The sequence below is a fragment of the Adiantum capillus-veneris genome, chromosome 24, assembly GCF_014529385.1.
Source record: "Adiantum capillus-veneris isolate H3 chromosome 24, ASM1452938v2, whole genome shotgun sequence".
In the NCBI taxonomy this organism is placed as follows: Eukaryota; Viridiplantae; Streptophyta; class Polypodiopsida; order Polypodiales; family Pteridaceae; genus Adiantum; species Adiantum capillus-veneris.
In genome coordinates, this window is record NC_140954.1 from 138,486,910 (window position 1) to 138,507,586 (window position 20,677).

Below are 20,677 nucleotides of genomic sequence, written 5' to 3' on the forward strand. Positions count from 1 at the left end.
CTGGACTTGGATTACCACTTTTTTTCACTTTTTAGCTCCAAAAACACTCTTATTTAGTGATATTTACACGTCTAGAGACCCAAATTCATCATTTGATCTCTTCTTGTTGCAAAACAAGGTATATAAGGGCATAAATATTATCAATATCCGCAATCAAACATAAAAATTGCAAAATCATGTAAGACACTGCCCTTGTAATATAATTTTTGTTTTTCTTTGTTTTTGTCGCTTGTAGCTGCTTTGTAGCTCCTGTATACTTGTATACCTCCCCCCCTCCTAGTCTGAGTCCTCCCGGACGACTATGAAGTGTCTGTGGGCGAAGCATTGTAGTTGTTTTGGTCATAAGTTCGCAATGCAATTGTAGAGCGACAACAGTCTTTCCAATAAAGCTACTCTTTGTTTGATTGAAGGATTGGTGATCGGGTTTTGGGTTGGTTTTGGCACTTCGGTAGTAGAATCAGTAGATGGATTCTTCTTTACCTTGTTGTTCTTTTTCACAATCCAAATCTGCTTCCGCTTCGCTTGTGCTTGCCACAAACTCTTTGCGACCCAAACCTGCTTTGTTCTTTGTGTTGATTTCCTCGCCTTGAAATACCTAGGAGTTTCCGTGGATTGTACTGAAGGGAGTTCCTGTTTACAAATCCTTGGGATCCAAATTTGCTTGCTATAGCTTTGTGCCGTCATGAACTTCTTTGGAATCCAGATCTGTTTCACTGTCCTTGATTGTCTGGAATCACTCTGTTGTCTGATATTGAAGACTCTGTTTTCCACCTTTGTGTTCTCTGGCACAACCTTTTTTGGTCTCCATACCAACTTTGACTCCGTTTTTCCCCAAGGTTGAGCTGTTATATTATTGCTTGTCTTCCTTATCCAATGTTGAGAGTTCCTCGTCGAAGAGCAATCTAGTTGTATAGAAACTTTTGGTTGCCATTGCTTCTTCTTTTTCTCTGGTTGTTGTTTACCTTTGTTCTTGGATTCTTCCTTTGGAGTTGGCTCTGCTCCTTTGGTGAACTTAACTGATTGACTTTCACCTTCGTATTTGATAAGCACTAATTTAGAACTCCAGTCAATCATTGCATTGTATTGCTTCTGCCATGGTTGTCCTAGCAATAATGGATGTTGTGTAGCTTGGTCTTCAACCACGTAAAACATATGAGGATACACATACTGGTTAATCTGTATATGTAAAACTGTGCATCCGATAGTTTTGATTGAATTCTCAGAGTAACTCTTTAACTCTTGCTTGGCAGTTTGTAATTTAGTGTCATTTGTCAATTGTCTATACAAACTGAGTGAAAGTAGGTTAGTTTGAGCTCCTGAATCCAATAGTGCTCTGGCTTTGATTTGGTTGGTTCCTACTTTGCATTCAATGATGGGTTCTTCTATGTCATTATCCATTTCTGTTATACTGACTGCGTTTATTAGTATTGCTCCTTCATTGCGCTGTTTCTGACGCAGTAGTCTTCTTTTCTCCATTCTTTCCTTCGCCTCGGCTTGCGCTTCCTCCATAATCTTTTTCTTTTTCTGGACACGCAGCTTTTCTTGATGTATTTTGAGAAGCATGTCTTGGGTTAGCGGCAAAAGATACTTTTTCACTCTACATCCACTAATCCAATTGGGCATTTCTTCTCCGTCTAATGTAGCAAGCTTGACGGCTCCACTTGGTGATAGATCTTTAATCACCAGAGGTCCCATCCCTCGCTTTTTAAGCTTCTTAGCATGCTGTTTCAGAGTGTAAACTAGGACATAGTCCCCAACCTTAAACTCTTTAGTCCGCACATGCTTATCAAAAAATTCCTTTTGTCGCCTTTTTTGAGCGTAGATAGAAGCTACTGCTTTTAGGCGAAGCTCGTCTAGCTTTTCCAGGTCATCTATTCTATCAGAAAGCTCGTGCCCTGTCCACTCTATATCCTTAGCCACCCTTAAGGTTGAAATCAAGAATTCTATTGGTAAGATAGCATTTAGCCCAAAAACCATGTTATATGGGGTCGTTCCTATTGATGTTTTATATGCTACCCTATATGCCCATAATGTTGAATGCAACTTCTGGTCCCAGTCAGTTCTCGACTCAGATACAATCTTCGTAAGGACCGTGCATATGGTTTTGTTTGTTGCTTCAGCTTGTCCGTTTTCTTGTGGATGATACGAGGCTGATTTCCTATGGATTACCATGAATTCATCTAGAAGGATCTCTATCACTTCATTTATAAAATGTGTGCCTCGATCACTCACAATTTCTATTGGCAATCCATATCGTACAAAGACGTATTCATATAGAAATTGTGCCGTGGTCCTGGCATCTGCTTTTTGAGTTGCCTTTGCTTCGACCCACTTTGTTAGATAGTCTGTAGCCACAACGATGTATTGTGCATGAGTCTTATATGCAGGAGGTGAAATGGGTCCGACATAATCAATCCCCCATTTTGCAAAAGCTCTTGCCCCCATCATTGGTCTAAGCGGCATATCATCTCTTTTAAGTGGTACTTTGGTCCGCTGACAGTCATCACACCGTTTAACGTATTCCTCAGCGTCCATATGTAATGTTGGCCACCATATTCCTGCGGCTAAGACAAGTTTGTCCGTTGACTCGTTGTCTGCTTCATTTCCCCACTCTGGATGATCGGGAATGTCATGAAACACCTCTTCTTCATCTTCCTTTTCCAGTGTATCGTTCTTTTCAGTTTCTTTTTCGAGTATAGTTCTCAGCATGAAGTACGGAACCACGTCGTACCTGTCCTTGTCGCAAAATTTCGTTGTGGGACCATCTGGAATTGCACAAACATCTAGGGTTGCTAGAATGTGTGTCCATTCTAATGGTTCAAGCGTGTCCTCTGGAAAGGGTTCTCCTATATAAGTTTCGTCTTCGATAGCCCTTTCTAAAACATATTCTTCTCGCCTCAGACTTCCACATTTCGAGGCTCCACACATCCATAACTCCTTGGGCTTACCTAACCAAGCTGGAAATTCGGATCCCGCCAAAGTAGCTGAATCAAACTCCTCTACCAGTGTTCGGTTCACATCTTTGTAGCTATGGTCTCTCAGGTTCACACGTGTAGTGGTTTCCATATTTCTCAGGTATATGTGATCGTAGCCCCAATCCTGGACCATTTTCAACTGTCTCATGAATGGTCTTCCCAGTATGATATCATAGTTATTCTCCTTGCCAAAATCGACAAAATCGACAGAGTTTCATTTTTGGACCCATTGCTGGTAGGAATAGTTTCTAGCATATTCAATGTCGTCTTTTGCACTTTGTTTGGATTCTTTGAACAATCCTCAATGAAGTGAGTAACCCCACACTCAGTGCAATAAGCGTTAATTCTAATGATTTTCGTATGTGGACAAACATTCATCAGATGGTCACCTCCACATTTGTAACAGGGTCCTAGTGCTGGTCTTGGTCCCACTTGATTCGTCCTTTGTGGATAGGATGGTCTTTGTCCTGTTAACCCTCCATGAGCTATGAACATCAATGTTCTTGCGTCCAAATTGTATCTCTCTTCATCAGAAGCACTTGTAACTGTTGGTGTTCCAACATTCCCAATCATGCCCCATGGTTCTGGTTGTTTGGGTTCTTCTGGTGGGTAATACACAGTTGGAGACATGTGTGCACCAGATTCTTCATAATAGGCTTGAACAGGCACTAAGGCTTGTTCTTCCTGATTTCTCTAAGGTTGGTGCATATCTAATGCCCACTGGTCTTGCTCCTGGTAAAGGTGGTTGTTGTCCCAATACCGTTTGCGGTCTTTCTATCCCCATAGGTCCTGGTACATTTCCCGTTGGGTATCGAGGTATTGGATGTACCTGAGGTGGTGCTAATTGAGCAGGAGGTGCATACTGACGCTCCCTTACATACCCTTTGTTGTAATAGCACTCCTCTGTTGGATGGTTTGTCCATTTTTGTTCAATAGCACACCATTTCAGTGGTTTTGGCAATGGTTTTTGGTATGGTGCCATCCTTTTTAGAGCATCTTCTATCATTTTCTCTACATTTGGCATGGTTGTTGTTTGAACAATTTTTTTAGTGGTAGTCTCGCTCGCTACGGAGGAAGAGCTACTAGATGCAAAATCTGTATTCGCTGACACCTCTCCATAAACCGTACAGTTATCTACTAAGTACAATGCTTCTCTCGTTACTTGCTCGAAACTTGTACAAGCTTTCAAGTGCAAGTCCTTCTTGAGAGTGTCGTTTCTCAATCCTTCAATAAAGAGAACAGATAGTCTGTCATCTTGTGGTCGTTCACGTACTAGACATCTCTCAATGTATTGTTTGAAGCGAAGTGAAGCTTCCTTCACTTTTTCGTGTTCTCTATGTTTAAAAGCATATATTTGTGAGACCGTATTGTGCTTAATCCCTCGTTTTGAGAATTCCTCAGCAAACTCTCTTAGCAAATGGTCAATGTCATGGAATCCCCCTCTGTTCAGTGGTTGAAACCATGTCAATGCCGTACCTTCTAGAGTAAGACCAAATCCCTCGTATTGTGTATGGAAATCTGTCATCTGCTCAGCTCTTAAGACTTGCTTAAAGAGTGACACATGTGCATACGGATCTCCTGAACCACCATACTTCTTTGGCATACACTTGGCTACTTGAGATGGTCTCATACGTCTATGGTCTGCTACCAATCTCATTGCTCCTGTGTCCCAGCTAAAGCTTTCTCTAGCATCATGGACTTCATGGGTTACCCTTGTCGGTTCCCCTGCCTTGAGTCTACTACTAGGAGGTAAATGTGATGGTTCCACTTCGAACCTTGGACCTGGAGTGGTATATGTGGGGATTGGAACTGCACTACCTCGATTCGTATCCATTGACTCTCTGGAATGTAATGATCCCATTGGTCCGGGCTTCGAGTACTGAGGTTGACTGAAAGAGTCAGCAGCCTGAATTCTTTGTCCTCCTGTTGTCATTGGGTTTTGCACTCCATTTGTTGCTGCTGGTCTTTGTGAGCTAGAAGTAACATAATACTGATGTAGTGGTCCCCCAAAGTATGTATATCCTTCTAATTCTTTGTTGCCCATTGTTGAGTATTGCCTCCCATACTTGTCGTAAGCGGCAATTTTCACTTCCGATCCCTCTATGTAGGTAAAGACATAAAGTCTTTTTTGGGTTGTCAACTCTCCAGTGTAGGGTTCTTCACATCTATAATAGAGATCTTGCTCCCCATTATTATATTTGTACAGCCCCACATAGATGTTATCAGTGCTGATCCTTGTAGTTTCATTCTCTCTTCTTAACCTCGCATCAGGGAAGTTCATTATTGGTGCTTTCTCCTCAAGTTCTTCATCTACTTTGGCTTTGGTGCCCATCAATCCCCACTTGTCCACAATGTTAGGGTTTAGGACTACCAAATACATGGTACCCTCGTCATCTAGATATCTATCTCCGCTATAGCTCACAGGCACTAAGTCCTTGAACTCACTAGGTCTATCTTCTATCTTTACACAATAGCGGTCCATTCCATCTTTGTAGATCTTGGCACCTTGCTCATTGTGGTACTGGTATTTTATGAACAATAGCTTCATTGTGGCGGAAGGGTTTGATGGTCCTGCTGCCATATTTTCTCTGTTGTTCAGGTTCAAGTGTTCCAAGTGTTCGGTGAAAATCTCGTAAGATCTCTCCGAAGAAGTATCAGAAACACTTCCTTCAAAGATCGGCTCTAATGGTTGCACCCAACTTTGGTTTACACTTCCCTCAGTTGATATGACACTTGCTTGTTCCCCTTGTTTTGGTTGGTTATTCTGGAGATTCCTACCCGATCTCAAATTCATCAATTCCCCTAAAGGACTTTAACTTTTCCGTCTCGGCAATTTGTTTCCCAAGTTTTTGTGGTCAGAATTGATCCAAACTGATTGATACTTGGTCAATTGTTTAATCTTGTCAGTTGGACAACTTCTGTTTCATCAAGTGAGAATTTTGATGCAGTTATGCTGAAAAAGACATTATACGCGTATGATGTCTTTTTTCACAGATTTGGACTATTTTGGTTATGCTCACTCTCAGTAGCCCCCTTATGCTCTGTCCACTCACAAAATTCAGTTTGAACTCTGTTTGAGCAAGTTATGGCTAATTTAGGCTTTTCTTGGCAATTTTCCGCTTTTGACTTGTTTTGGGTCAATTGTGATCCAAATGGGATGAAACTTGAAATATAACCTCTAGACAGCTATTACAATGTGGATCTGTGTTGGCGAAGTATCAAAATATGTCCAAAATTAGGTAAAAGACATCATACGCGTATGATGTCTTTTTCATCAATTTGGGTCAAGACTTGATATTTATGCTTTCTACAGTGTTTGTAACAATATTGTCAGGTCCGATATCAAAAATAAGCAGTGGATGTGCTAAAAGACATTATACGCGTATGATGTCTTTTGTCCCAGATTTTGACTATTCTTGGTTTTAAGCCTTCTCCAATGTTTATAATTGAGTTTCAAGTGTTTTTGTCAGGTTTGAATGTAAAAACAAGATCTGAATCCAAAATTTCCTATTCTTTGCGTTTCTTGGACTCCGACTTGTCTTTTTTGGATTTCTTTGAGTGTTAATGCTCTTGTTTTAAGTTGAAATTAGGATATAACCCCCCTTTTGAACACTCTGGTAAAGTCAAAATTTTTGTTTTAGTCTCTGTTTGGTCATTTAGACATCATACGCGTATGATGTCTAAAGTTGCAGATTTCCAGTTTTTTGGCACAGAATCCTTCCTAAAGCTTTCTCAAGTGCTTAGCAACTCCTTGATACACAGAAAATTTCTTTGACTTTTGTTTATTGCAAGTTTCACTTCTAACTCGACCGTTTAGTGATCTAACATGCAATCAACCATATCAAGCAAATACTCCAATGATTACTAGCTCTAGATCAGGATCAAATGAAGTCCTACCTAAGCTATTCCTAATCATAAAATGGGTTTGGTAATTGTGATTTTAAAGAGATCCACTGTCACTCACGGACTAGCAAATTCTTCTTCTATCAACAACTACTCAACACCAACAAAACAACAAACAAATCTAAGCTAAACTAAAAATACTGTCAACACGGAAGACCCAGGAATACCCCACTTCCTAGTATCTCTCGAGATCTTCGGAGTCCACCACTCCTAGATCTTTTCTAACTAAAGTATACAAAGTAGTTTATACGACTCACCTCGTAGGATTAGTCTAAGGTCACCTACTTAGGGCTCTCGTCCCCGGCAGCGGCGCCAAATGTTAAGGCGGTTACGCCGCTAGCGGAAGCTAAATAGCGAGAACTCAACCAACAACAGAATTTTTCAGACGAGGACGGAGCTTGACCCGCAGGCGCATGGAAACAACTAGGTGGGTGTCAAATCACCTACTCGACCTTCTAATGACAATCACTACTAAGGAAATCAAATCTAAGTTCTAAAATACGCAAGTGACTGAAATCCATACTACGAACGAATGCTATACGAAACAGGATCTAGAATCATTGAATCGATCTCAAACTCAAGGGGAAGTCTATACACCAGGTAAGAACAACACCCTAAAGACTTGAACTGCAAAATCAACCTATAACCACTCCGTGCAGTAAACGAGTATGAAGACAGGCCAAAATATACAGGTGACCGAAACTTGACCCCGATGGTACTAATGTGTAGCTCTACTCGTTGTGGTTCTATAGATATGCTGCATGCTCAATTCCGACACACGAGTTGGAAGAAAACTCACACCGAAGCTCGTAGGAACTTACCACACATAGAAGCCGATAGCGCGCACTCTTGGTATCTGTGCGTAGCTCTCGCCGTTGCTAACACAATGGCGGTGTCGCGTCTCCAATGGCGGCTCCGTAGCTCGCGTAGCAAGTAGATAAGACTCTCTCTCTCTCTCTCTCTCTCTCTCTCTCTCTCTCTCTTAGACACAGTCACGGCGCTCAAAAACTCACTTTGATTAATAATCTGAATTCCTAGGTTACAAAAACTTTGGCTTATATACCTCAGCCTTGGAGGTGAGAACATCTCTAACTAATTACATCAGCAAGTGAAATTACTTCGGGATTACAAGCTGGAAACTCAATTGAGTCCCGTTACTTAATGAATGGCTCAAATCAAAATTAATGTCGGAAAGACATTTATTACAATCAATGGTTACAAAATGATGAGTGTGAGCAAAAATGTGGGTGTGATCCTCTGTTGGCTCAACAATAGGTGTCGAATTTGTATTTTGTAAGTGGCAGTGAGTTGCATGTGTGGTGGAGGACCTTTGGAGTGAAATTCACTTCATTTTGAGTAGATAGACATCATACGCGTATGATGTCTCAAGGGCATTTTTAGTAATCAGGACTGACAATAGAGCTCATCAAGGTGTTAAACAACCCAAAGAAAGCTTAAGGACCAAGTTTCACCCAATTTGGATCCTTTTGGGCTAGTTAACCTCTTGGAGAAACTGACAGTGACCAAGACCTGCATAGGAGAGATTGACCTACCTATAGGGGCTAGAACTTCAAAGTAAGCCTAGATTTGGACTAATAACATTCAGGATAGTGTATGATTCAAGTTTGAGTCAATTCTAAAAAATTAGACATCATACGTGTACGATGTCTATAGGCCAAGTTTAGTGCTCCGATTGATAATTTGCTGGTCCAAAAGTCTTCCCTGTGATCCTAGCATTCCATCTGTCTTATCTGATTAGGATGGAACTCACATAAGGGTCTTGTCTTTATATACAGTAGTAAGTGAGAATTACTAATTTGACAAAGAATTGCAGAGTCAAAGTTTTGTATGGATAGCCAGAACTAAGGACCATGCAAGTTGTACAGTTTTATACAGTTAGCCAGAACCAAGGACAATGCAAGTTTGTGATCAATTGAAAGTGCAAAGAAATTTACAAGTTTAAAAGCGGCTTGGAATCAAACCAGGACAAAGGAACAACCGCAAGTAGACTTCTAAGGTAAGAGGTTTGGGTTAATAGTTGTTTGTGTGAAGAATTTGATGAATTTGAGATCCGAAGGTGCATTTCTTATCCAGTTTAGCTTGCATGGACACTCTGTGCTATTTCTCGAGCCTAGTAAAGGGTTTACAGACCTCTCTTGGTGTCTTTTCGAAGATCGTTTCTCAATGAACGGATTTTCCCTCTTTAGGGTATTGCCAAAGCCATCCTCCATAGTGGAAAAAGCTTCCATGTCATGCTATGCATTCACCAAATTCACATGGGCCAATTTGCGCTTCAATCCATCACATGCTTCCTTAATGAATGATTTGTCTTCTCCCATAGTCACTAACAATTTCGGAATGATTTGTTTGAGTGGTTGAATGCTCACGGGGGCCGTCAAAGAATCAGCATGTTCATGCTCCTCTTCTTCCATGGGTACACTCAGGCTAGTAGGAGGAGACTTCCCACTAGAGAATATTTTTACCAGGGCCTCTATTCTTCCTCTTGGTTGTCTGCCTAATTGCCATGATTCATACATATCCATGCATTGCTTCACAAGCGAGGCTTGTGTGTCTCCTCTCATTAGCATGACCTTAATTTGAAGCTTGCATATGTTACTTTGTTAAGCCTACTTACAAGTGCAACATGCACATTCACAATTGGTGTTGAGTATTGTGTATCCTTGACCAGGGGATGAAACACTTTCCACCAAAGCCACCCCCTTGGAGGAATCCATGAAGGTGACATGCCCATGAGGTATCTGAAGTGCCCGTTGGTAGTCCAATTCTCAACAACTACCTCTATGGAATTGTTGTGCATGAATTGATTGTCCTTCAATTGTTGAATGAACCAATAGTGGGGCAAGCAACTAGTGGTGAGCTTGTGTAGGAGACAATCTACACGCCGAGACATGAGCCTTTTTGTGATGCCAAGGAACTTAGACTTTAATTGGCCATGATATGCCTCAATGGCAACATTCATATCTTGTCCATCATGAGGAAAAATGTGTGTCACCCACACCCACATTTCTATGCCATAAGGCAAAAAAGGTTAAGAGACAACTGGATAAGAATAGGGATACATGAGATATGTGTGATGGCATTGTCTCACCTATCTTAGACTCCCAATAAGTCTTAAGGTACATGATGAATTCATTCTCCTGGCTATATTTGCTGTAGAAGGACTCGAGCATCAACTTTTCCTCATCCTTGGTGACCTCCTCCCTTGATGTACATGTACCCTTCAAATTCATGTCTGCTCTTTTTGGCATCGGGTGGTGCACTATGTAGTCACATTAATGTATAACATGAGTTCAAAAGGACGGGTTTTAAAATGCAAAAATTTTAGGCAATTTAACAGAGATATATTTAGATAAGGGGTTTTTATATTCAATAAAAAAAATATTAAAATAAAGGGTCATTTCTTTCATTCAAAGATGTTAAAAGAGGGTTTTTTTTAATACCCCATGAATGCACGTTATATAGGGGGATACTAAATGGTGAACCCCTTGAGTTTTTGGCCAATCCTTGACCTTTCTAATAAGATTTTTTAGCCAACATTGCTTGACATTCCACAAAAAAAGTAGAATAGGTTGATGGAATACGACACTGCTTAACAAAACTCACTAACTTTTGTGAATGCATGCATCAATGTAGTTAATCATGTAAACCATAAAAATTTCAAAAGTCTATATCTTAGAGCAGATATATCTTGCTTTGCATCATCAAGAATAAATGCTCTAGGCTCTCAAGACTTGTGGTGGACAAGCATGGAGTTCTTGAAGCATCTCAACCACGTTCGAGTGCTTTCAAAGGTGGCCAATGGTGCTAGGACCCATGCAATGGGGACACCATAATGAGGGTTGTCAAACACAAGGATAGTGTAAATATTAAACGGCAATAAATATTTGGGAATGCTTAAGAAATTTCCATCATGAAAAAAACCACACGATGCAAGAGAGGAAAACCACACAATGCAAGAGACAAGGTATGCTACCTTGTATTTATTGGTGCCAAAGGCCATGTTTGAAACACATCTCTTTGCCATGGAGTCTGTATTCCCAACACAAAGTCCAAGGAGTTCTTTTCATCTTGACGTTGGTATACAAAAATATTCCCCTTGCTCTCCATGCACCATCTCTTCGCACTCTCAGCATCATTGTCATGACATTGATATTCATCAATGGAGAGCTTTTGGCTAATATTCAGGACATCTTTTATGCTCAAAAAATCATCCCTAACCATGGAGTATGTAGGAGCCTTGCTCGTTTGAGTGTGCAATAATTGAATGTGTTTTTCCATAACTTGTTGAGGTGAGAATCCACAAAACAGCATGTTTGCAACCCAAAATTTCTTGTGCATACTAAGTGCATAGATATCCAAGGAGAGAACTTTGAGGAATCACCTTCATGACAAGAACCATGGCATACCTCATCATCCCTATTCGTGTGATAGGGATGGATGTACAAAATGATGGCCACATCTAGCTCATTTTTCAATCACTTATCTTGGAAGTAGCATTAACCTCACAAAAGCATGCCTTTATTTACTGGTGGGCGCCTCTTCTTTTTGCTATTTGATGGGCCATGTGAGGATGCTTTGTCACTGTCTTCATATGGTGCACCATCTCCCTCTAGCACACATTTTTGTGTATGAGATTATATAGATGATAAATTTGGACCAAATTCACACCAAAACCTGGCATGAAGAACACATAATTCCTAATTGCATTGCAATAACCCATCATAAGCATGTGATTAGAGGTTGATTGAAGTTGGAGATACACTTACACTTTCTTCTCAATCCATGTCACCAACCACAAAATCATTCGCTTGAGACCATGGAATTTGAGCTTCGTGTAATATTCAATACTTGAATTTCCCATTGTATATATGCAACCATTGTAGTGATGAAGATTTGAAGATAACGGGTTTTGGAATTTATAGATTCATCTTGGATTGAGAGGTTGCAAAGGATGAAATTAGCACTTCCAATTCACTTGAACAAATTCATAGTGTGGATGCGGGGAGAGAGAGAGAGAGAGAGAGAGAGAGAGAGAGAGAGAGAGAGAGAGAGAGAGAGAGAGGTTGTTGTTGTTGTTTTTAGACGAATACTTATACACAAAAGAACATAATAGGTCAAAATATAGCTGGCTTTAGACAAAGGACAAGGATTAGCACAAAAAATGACTGTCTTTGATTCATTTTTGTACTCATAGTGAGAATGAGGTATCATTCAAGTGTTTTGTACATAAGATAGTCAATAAAAACCCATTCTAAAGTTATAGAGGCCAAGTTCAACAGTAATGGGGAGAGCAACTTGGATTTCCCATTGTATATATGCAACCATTGTAGTGATGAAGATTTGAAGATAACAGGTTTTGGAATTTGTAGATTCATCTTGGATTGAGAAGTTGCAAAGGATGAAATTAGCACTCCCAATTCACTTGAACAAATTCATAGTGTGGATGCGGAGAGAGAGAGAGAGAGAGAGAGAGAGAGAGAGAGAGAGAGAGAGAGAGAGAGAGAGAGAGAGAGAGAGAGAGAGGTGTTGTTGTTGTTGTTTTTAGACGAATACTTATACACAAAAGAACATAATAGTTCAAAATATAGCTGTCTTTAGACAAAGGACAAGGATTAGCACAAAAAAAAGATTGTCTTTGATTCATTTTTGTACTCATAGTGAGAATGAGGTATCATTCAAGTGTTTTGTACATAAAATAGTCAAGAAAAACCCATTCGAAAATGATAGAGGCCAAGTTCAACAGTAACGGGGAGCGCAACTTGGATTTCCCATTGTATATATGCAACCATTCTAGTGATGAAGATTTGAAGATAACGGGTTTTGGAATTTGTAGATTCATCTTGGATTGAGAGGTTGCAAAGGATGAAATTAGCACTTCCAAGTCACTAGAACAAATTCATAGTGTGGATGCGGAGAGAGAGAGAGAGAGAGAGAGAGAGAGAGAGAGAGAGAGAGAGAGAGAGAGAGAGAGAGAGAGAGAGAGAGGTGTTGTTTTTGTTGTTTTTAGACGAATACTTATACACAAAAGAACATAATAGTTCAAAATATAGCTGGCTTTAGACAAAGGACAAGGATTAGCACAAAAAATGACTTTGTCTTTGATTCATTTTTGTACTCATAGTGAGAATGAGGTATCATTCAAGTGTTTTGTACATAAGATAGTCAAGAAAAACCCATTCTAAAGTGATAGAGGCCAAGTTCAACAGTAACACGAAGAGAAACTAAGCCAAAATGATCCTAAGTAAAGATAGAGTCCTCACCTACATCCATATAAAAAAGAGAGAAAAATTGGTTAGCATTGAATACATTTTATAGGTGTCAGCAAACCCTATTAGTTGTTCTCATGTCCTACTTAAAACCTTTTTACACTTATACCTACGATCCATGAAGAGTTAAAAGCAACAAGTAGCCATTCAGAAAACATGTTATGAGTCTGTCACAATGAGATCAAGAGCCCATTACACCTCCTTATCGAGTGTAAAGTGTGTTTCTTATTCAAAATATCATTTTAGGCTTGTAATTAGAACGCCATCACCCCTTCTACTCCAAGTAGAATCTTTATAATAGGTTGTAAAAGTAAGTATCTACCCCATTTTAAAAATAAAGTTATACATATTAGTTAAATTAAGTTCTGATTAGAAGCCCATCACCCCTTTTGATCCAAGTATTTTATTCGTTTTTATCCCATGAAGCCTTTTTGTCAAACCACTTCAGGCTTTACGATGTTCTTATTCTTAATGAAGCCTAAGGTCAAAAAATGGTTTAATCACTATCTATGCAATATAAATGACTGGTTTTAAGAAATATAGTTCAGGAGTGACAAATGTTAAATCATTCCTAGTCAATAACATCAGTATAAGCTAGGTAGTAAAAGGTATTATCAACTAGGCATTAGGCAAGTTATGAACTAGCAGTCATCAAAGTAAGCGCCATTGCAAGCTAGGTTTGAGATGAAATACCCCCCCTTTTTTGATAACCTAAAAGGGCTAAAGTGAACATATTATCATGTCTAGCCCTAAATCAGCTAGCTATTCCAAGCCAGCAAGTGGCATTATTTCTAGGCAACCTTCTTGCTAAACCACTTACAATTTAAAGAGGTTTTTTGTAATCAAGAAATATATCTAAGATTCTACCCATGTGCCATAAGCAAGATCCTCAACCAGCTAATATCCACAAGATGTTTTGTAAACAAACCATGCCTGGGTGATCAATATATACCAAAAACTTTGCCTGACATTTTCAACTAATCCATACTGTATGATTATTGATTCTCATAAACCATGAGACCTTATATTAATTAAATGTGGGGATTCTCAATCAGTACAAAAAAGCATCCAGTAGCCCTAAACAATAGAACCATCACCAATTCTTACAGAGCTTAGTTATAGTTAATGAATTTCAGCAACAATAATCAACATGTTATCCGAGTTGTATCCTCGGGGCTGAAATTTTATGTAAGTAAGCATCATAAAGGCACAGAGCTCTAATGAAATAAGGACCCTATCAACATGTTAAGCATTGAGCTACACATTCTGTATTATCCCATAGGGAATATATAGTTGTAAAGCCTAGGAGCACATATGCCATCTTTATCGCCAATCAACCCCATTAGTGAGGTCCACTCTCACTGTTAATGAAAAGGTATGCCTACCACTATCCATTAGTTTAAGCAACATATTAGGCTAAGAAAAACCTACATCTGAGATTCTAACATCCCCCGAAAAGCATCAACTAATTAATGCAATCTATGCAATACACCTAAAAGTTTTAGAAAATAAAGTTCATGAGTTACATCATTCCTAGTCAAAGCATCAGTACATGCTAGGTAGTAAAATATCCATCAGATCATTGGCTAGGAGTATAAAGGTGTTATTACCCTGGAATTAGGCAAGTTCTTAGCCATCAATCACCATAGTATGTGCTATTGGTAAACATCCCCTTTAAATCCTAAAAGGGCTATGCCAAAAATTTCCAACAATTATGAGTCTTGTAAGCTTTGACAACCAGCTGACAAGGTTTAGTTAAACCAAAACCATAGCCATACTTAAAAAAAATAGCAACACTAGCCAACCATCTCAAGTATTATCCCCAAGGGAATGAGAGTATCCAAAAGATCAAACCAAATCATGCTTTAAAGACCATATCATGATATAAAGAGAATATCCCAACAACCATTCCTCAAGTGTAAGTCCGGCATCACTAAAAGAGACCAACAAATTATTAACACAACAAAAAAGGCCAATAAAACAAAGTATAAGCATAATCATTAAAGTATAAACCAAAAACCAGTAAAGGCTTTCCCTGATTTTAGATCCTATCGATCCTAGATTTTATCAAAGCAAACCTTAGAGTGCAATATACCTCAATAGGTAGGCGCATGCGATGGGAAAAAAGTGATCCCAGGCACACATCCTATAGGTCAATCATAATTAACAAACTTACTAGCTTCGATAGCCAGAATCACCCATTAGTATAGTTTAAGTTAGATATGCAAGGTGTGCATGTCAGGCCAAGGGCTAGAGGGCACGACCCGACCTAGGGGGGTCAAGGACCTAGGCCAAGGGCCGGACTAAAGGTGTGGACAGGGGATCCATTTAGGGAAAAGGGCCATGGGCCATCTTGTAAAAGGTTGGCTGGGAGGAGGATCCGGCATTCAGTCTTCCCGCGGTCTCACATTGGTATCAGAGCGAGGTTGTGGAGGGAGCCATGGAGGAGGCGGGAAGGTTGCATGAAGCATGCATGGTCTCTTTCTTTCTCTTCCCAAATCTCTCTCTCTCTCTCTCTCTCTCTCTCTCTCTCTCTCTCTCTCTCTCTCTCTCTCTCTCTCTCGCGGAGGGCTTGGAGCTCGTGGAGGCCGTGTGAAGACACATGCCGTGGACATGGCCCCTTGAAGACACATGTCGAAGAAGATGAGGTCGAGGCCCACAAGAAGCAGAGACGTGGGAGCGACTGCTTCCACAAAATTGGACGCTCGACGACCAGCACAGATTTGGCTCGGATATCCCCAAAGAGGAGAGCCAGGCCGAGGTTAGCAGAATTCACTTCTTCACCCCTGTCATGCAGGCACTTGTGCACCCCCTGCGAGTGATTTTCCCTTTCAGCGCTGCCGAAATTCATGCAAGCTTTTGACCACCTTAGTGGGTCGACAAGGTCACTAGTATGCAGATTTATTGGAAGCTAACTTTTTTTTTGAATTTATTTTGCAGAACTTGTTGCATTGGTTAAAGCAAGCTACTTATGGTGGAGGGGGAGCTTGTTCCAATGTATGTTTGTCAAGGACAAATGTCAAAGTGTTCAGGCAAGGCCTATTGGATATATGATGCATGGTCAAGGTCAAGGCATGGCAGTGCTTGAGATTCTCATGGAGATCGGCTCTGCTACATACGCTCACTCGGTCGAGCTATACGTACAGCTATGAGCCAGATTCAAGTGAATTATCAAACAATTGGCCACAAGTGGGCGACAAGGTTAGTAACTTTCAAGTTCTGTTTGTTTTTGTTTATGTTTTCCTTTTGGACAAGATCTCTCTACTGTGCAAAGAAAAGTGCTTGGGCAGACTCCATACGAAGCCGCTGTGCAAACCAAAGTGCTTTGCCTGTTTTCAAGTGAAAAACATCTTCTCTTATATGTGGCTAGGTATTATCCGCTGATTATATATCAATGATAATGGCACACATCTTTGGCACTCCGTGGATATACGCTCATAGACAACGCTGCACTGTGATGTATCCATTCTAGTGTCATCATGCACGGCAGTATACCAACGACTCACATAGTTGAGGCTATCAAGGCAGCCAAGGGCTTATTATTCTATTTTTTGCTTTGTATGCATGGTATACTAGTACGATGGTCGTACAACAACCATCATTGCATACGCTTCCGCTATAACACTATATACTCTGTCCAGCACCCAATACATAACTGAGATCTTAAAACATTTTTTATGTTATTCACAGGCAAAGTGCCATGTTTTCAGTTACCTTGATACAATCACGATCACATACAAAGTCAATGGGACAAGATGTGCCTTATGGTACCTCTCTCTATGAGGGTGTGGTACAAGTACACTATTGTATGCTTATAGGATAAGCTCATACCTCTTGCATGCTAAGCGACCGCTCTACCATCTGAGCTACCTCTCTCTACGAGGGCGTGTAGTTGTGCGCTTCTAGGCTACGTTTTGACACAAAGATGGTCTGCACAGGATCATATGTAAAGGGACAAACATCACATTCAACTAAGGGGTTTTCCTTAGCCCAACATTCTCTCTCTCTCTCTTCCCAAATTCTCTCCGGGAAAAGTAAAACTAGGAATCATTTTCTTGAAATCTTTCTATGTCAATATGGTAACCGGAAGGGCTAAGAGCCATCTATTGCCACTTATTTTGGAATGGATACTTGCCATATTTTTGTAATCCATCCAGTTGAGTACCGATCGATTACAATGGACAAGCAAGAGTCTTGCCATTAGTGATTTTTTGGACACTACACACTTTACTTGTTGTGAACGTCAAGTTGAGTTTTTATCTCTACCACGGTGCATGGATGAAGCCAACAACACGACTGTTCACCAAAACCTAAGATTATGGTTTTTTGGGTGTGAAAAAAATCTAGTTGTGAATACAATTCCAACTTCAGTGGAGCTCTTATTAGCACTAATAGTGTCTATATGAGTATAGTTTTGGGATAAGACCCACCTCGTGATTACTAACTCATTTAGTAGGGGTTGATGATCCAGTCTTGGAACCTTCACACTTACAGTTTTAAGGAAAGAAGTCCACAAACTGCCAAGGGGTAGTGTAAATATTTCAACTTCAAAGGTAATAAAATGCCACGGGCACACCCAAGAGGGGTCACGGACAAGGGCCAAGGGCCAGCTGCTCGTTGAGCAGTTTTCGTGCAACGTTTAACCAAGGGGTTTGACAATGTTGCTTTAACCAAGGGGTCTAGATTGCAAAGGCAACACCCAAGGTTACATGTGCAAACATATGCAATACTACTTGCATTTTCCTAATTTTCAATTGGTGTTCCTAGGCCTTTGCGGGCGGGAAATTTGGAGAGATGCCTACAAATAAATGAACACTATGTTCACCCTCCAGGTGTGCATCTACTTTGGTTTTGTGTTTTTTGGTTTGTTTTTTCTACGTAGGATATGCATAAACTATGTTGTCATCCATTTTTGCTCTTCAAAGAGATGACAAGGTCATGTAAGAGCCAAGACTTTTGGGCCGTAGTGTCCAAAATAAGTTTTTGAATTATGCAGTTATAGACCCATTTGTAGGGTTTATTTGGCACATGTTGTCACATGGGATGCAACATGGTCTAGGAACTCAAGGAGTTCGGTTTAGCCAGTGTGGAGTAAGGCTAATGAGGGTCCCTCTCACTCCCGTTGTAGAGTGTTTGCATTTACCTCCATGCACAAGTACATTTTGTACTTGAAGGATGTTCTTTTTTTTGACATTCTTACATGAGATATCTTCCCCATGTGGAGAATATGAGTCTCTGGGACTGGCACTGGCACCACCTATTCAAGTATGTGTCACGACAACGTCCCTAGGTGCTGGTCAAATCTGTTTTCTCGACCATTTTCAGCATGATGTATTAGGAGTAATTTCAATGGTCAGAAATTGTCGGATACTTAGAATGACTTTTTCAGGTGCAAGTATTGCTAAACAACATTACAGATGGTTGTTTATACCTATAGCAAAGCTATGAGTTGTTAATGAAAAAGTTTCATTGTTTGTACCTAGAAGTGATTACTATTTCACCTTCTATTATGGTTCAAATGTTTTAGCAAGGCTTGCAAATGATTGCAGATGAATGTATTTAGTTTATTTTGAAACTGTTTACACTCCTCTTCAATGTGTGCTAGGAGTATCACATTCGCCATAAGTATTGACAAGGACGATTATGGATGTACAGGTTTGGATCTGTTTTTTGCTAAATGCATGCACACTAGGTGTTATGGGCCCTAGTGTTTAGTAAAGATTGATTTGGAACGGCATGCGTATTCATGAAGTTGTTGCTTATGAAGCATGTTGCATGAAGCATGCATGGTCTCTCTATGTGTAGTATCTCTCTGAGATTACTTTTGGGTCTACTACTCACCAATAGAGGTCATGGATCGGTTTGGGTGCTTGTGGATTTTTCAAATAACCAAGATCGTTAATCAGGACATTGTTGTTTGCTCAGCAATGTTGTATGATATTGTGATCCCCGTTTGCCAGTCATCTGGGACGACTCTCTGTAAACTGTGGAGAAAAACACATCTCAATATTGTCAAAATCCAAAGAGGATAGGCAGATTACAAGTTATAAGTGTACTCTTGTGCTAAAGGATATGCGAAGCGCGTACGTTAGTAGCAAGCAATCTAACTGGCAAGAATGTATCATTCTAGTTGGTGTTGCTTACAATAAGGTACAACATGTTTGTGACTCAGTTTAGTCCCTTCATGTTTAAGTCAGGTTCTCAACCTTGAACACTAGTTATGGTGGGGTTGTTTACTGATGAAATTTGAGAACAAGTCAAGGAATTAAACTTGGCTGATGAGTTATGTCAGCAAGTTACTTTCATGGAAAGTGGTAATCTTTCAGGTACATATTTGTTGTGATAACTTGTTTAGCATGCTCATGTGCATTCTAAATGGAGTATACACATTATGATTGGATTAGAACTGGTAACACAACAGGGTTGTAAATGGACAACAATGTGCACTATTGAGATGATTATTCTTGATTTCATTGGACCTCCTACTGAATTGTGTTTCAGTCACACAAACATCTGGTTTCTTTAGGGATGCCACTGTGGAAAACATTAGTGTTCTTATGAAGATCCTCCACTTTTGTTTTCAAGGAAGAAAACGCTTCTCCAAGGGGGGAGTAATGTCAGGCCAAGGGCTAGAGGGCACTGCCCAACCTAGGGGGGTCAGGGACTTAGGCCAAGGGTTGGACTGAAGGTCTGGACATGGGATCCATTTAGGGAAAAGGGCCATGGGTCCTCCTATAAGAGGTTGGCTGGGAGGAGGATCCGGAATTCAGTCTTCCCGCGGTCTCACAATGCACTCAATAAAACAATATAACCATCTACTTCATCTAGTAAGTCCACACCAACAAAAGTGGCTGTAGAATATCAAGTTGAAGTAGTTATTTTGTATAATTATAGTGATTGGTTGAAGTAGTTATAATTGGCTAAGTTCACGGATGCAAACAAACCAAAGAGCTTATAGCACTAGAGTGATACCAAAAAGAGGTTATGCGTCAAGTAATTGGCACTAAAAAGAGGTGACAGTGCAGAAAGGGTTTCATGCCAATATGAAAACTATAGATTAAATATATGAAGTGGAGTGCCCTTTACTTGGATCAAGTCAAGTCATACTCAGTACCAGGGTTTTCAAAGTATAGGGTATATCCTTATTAAACCACAGATGCGAGTGAAATGTGTGTGTGTGTGTGTGTCTGTGTGTGTGTGTGTGTGTGTGTGTGTGTGTGAGAGAGAGAGAGAGAGAGAGAGAGAGAGAGAGAGAGAGAGAGAGAGAGAGAGAGAGAGAGAGAGGAGTCCAAGTTAAAAACTTTAATAGCTAGGCAGGTCTAGTGTTAATAGCACTTTGCTGGCAACCTTTGGGTTGGTTGAGGTGAGAATATGCAAAGGAGGTAAGGCGGCACCTACAACAGAAAAAAGCTTCAAGGTGCTGACGCAAGCTGCAGCCTTGGTGCTTGTAAGTTGCATATGCCACGCTTGACACCATTCTGCATGTGTTGACTGGGCTTGTGGGGTGCCAGC

At 40.3% G+C, this 20,677-nt stretch overlaps 1 pseudogene; it reads right to left on the reverse strand.

Moving 5' to 3' along the window:
• Positions 1-8,909: 8,909 nt before the first annotated feature.
• On the reverse strand, positions 8,910-11,619 carry LOC147427234 (uncharacterized; annotated as a pseudogene).
• Positions 11,620-20,677: the final 9,058 nt, after the last annotated feature.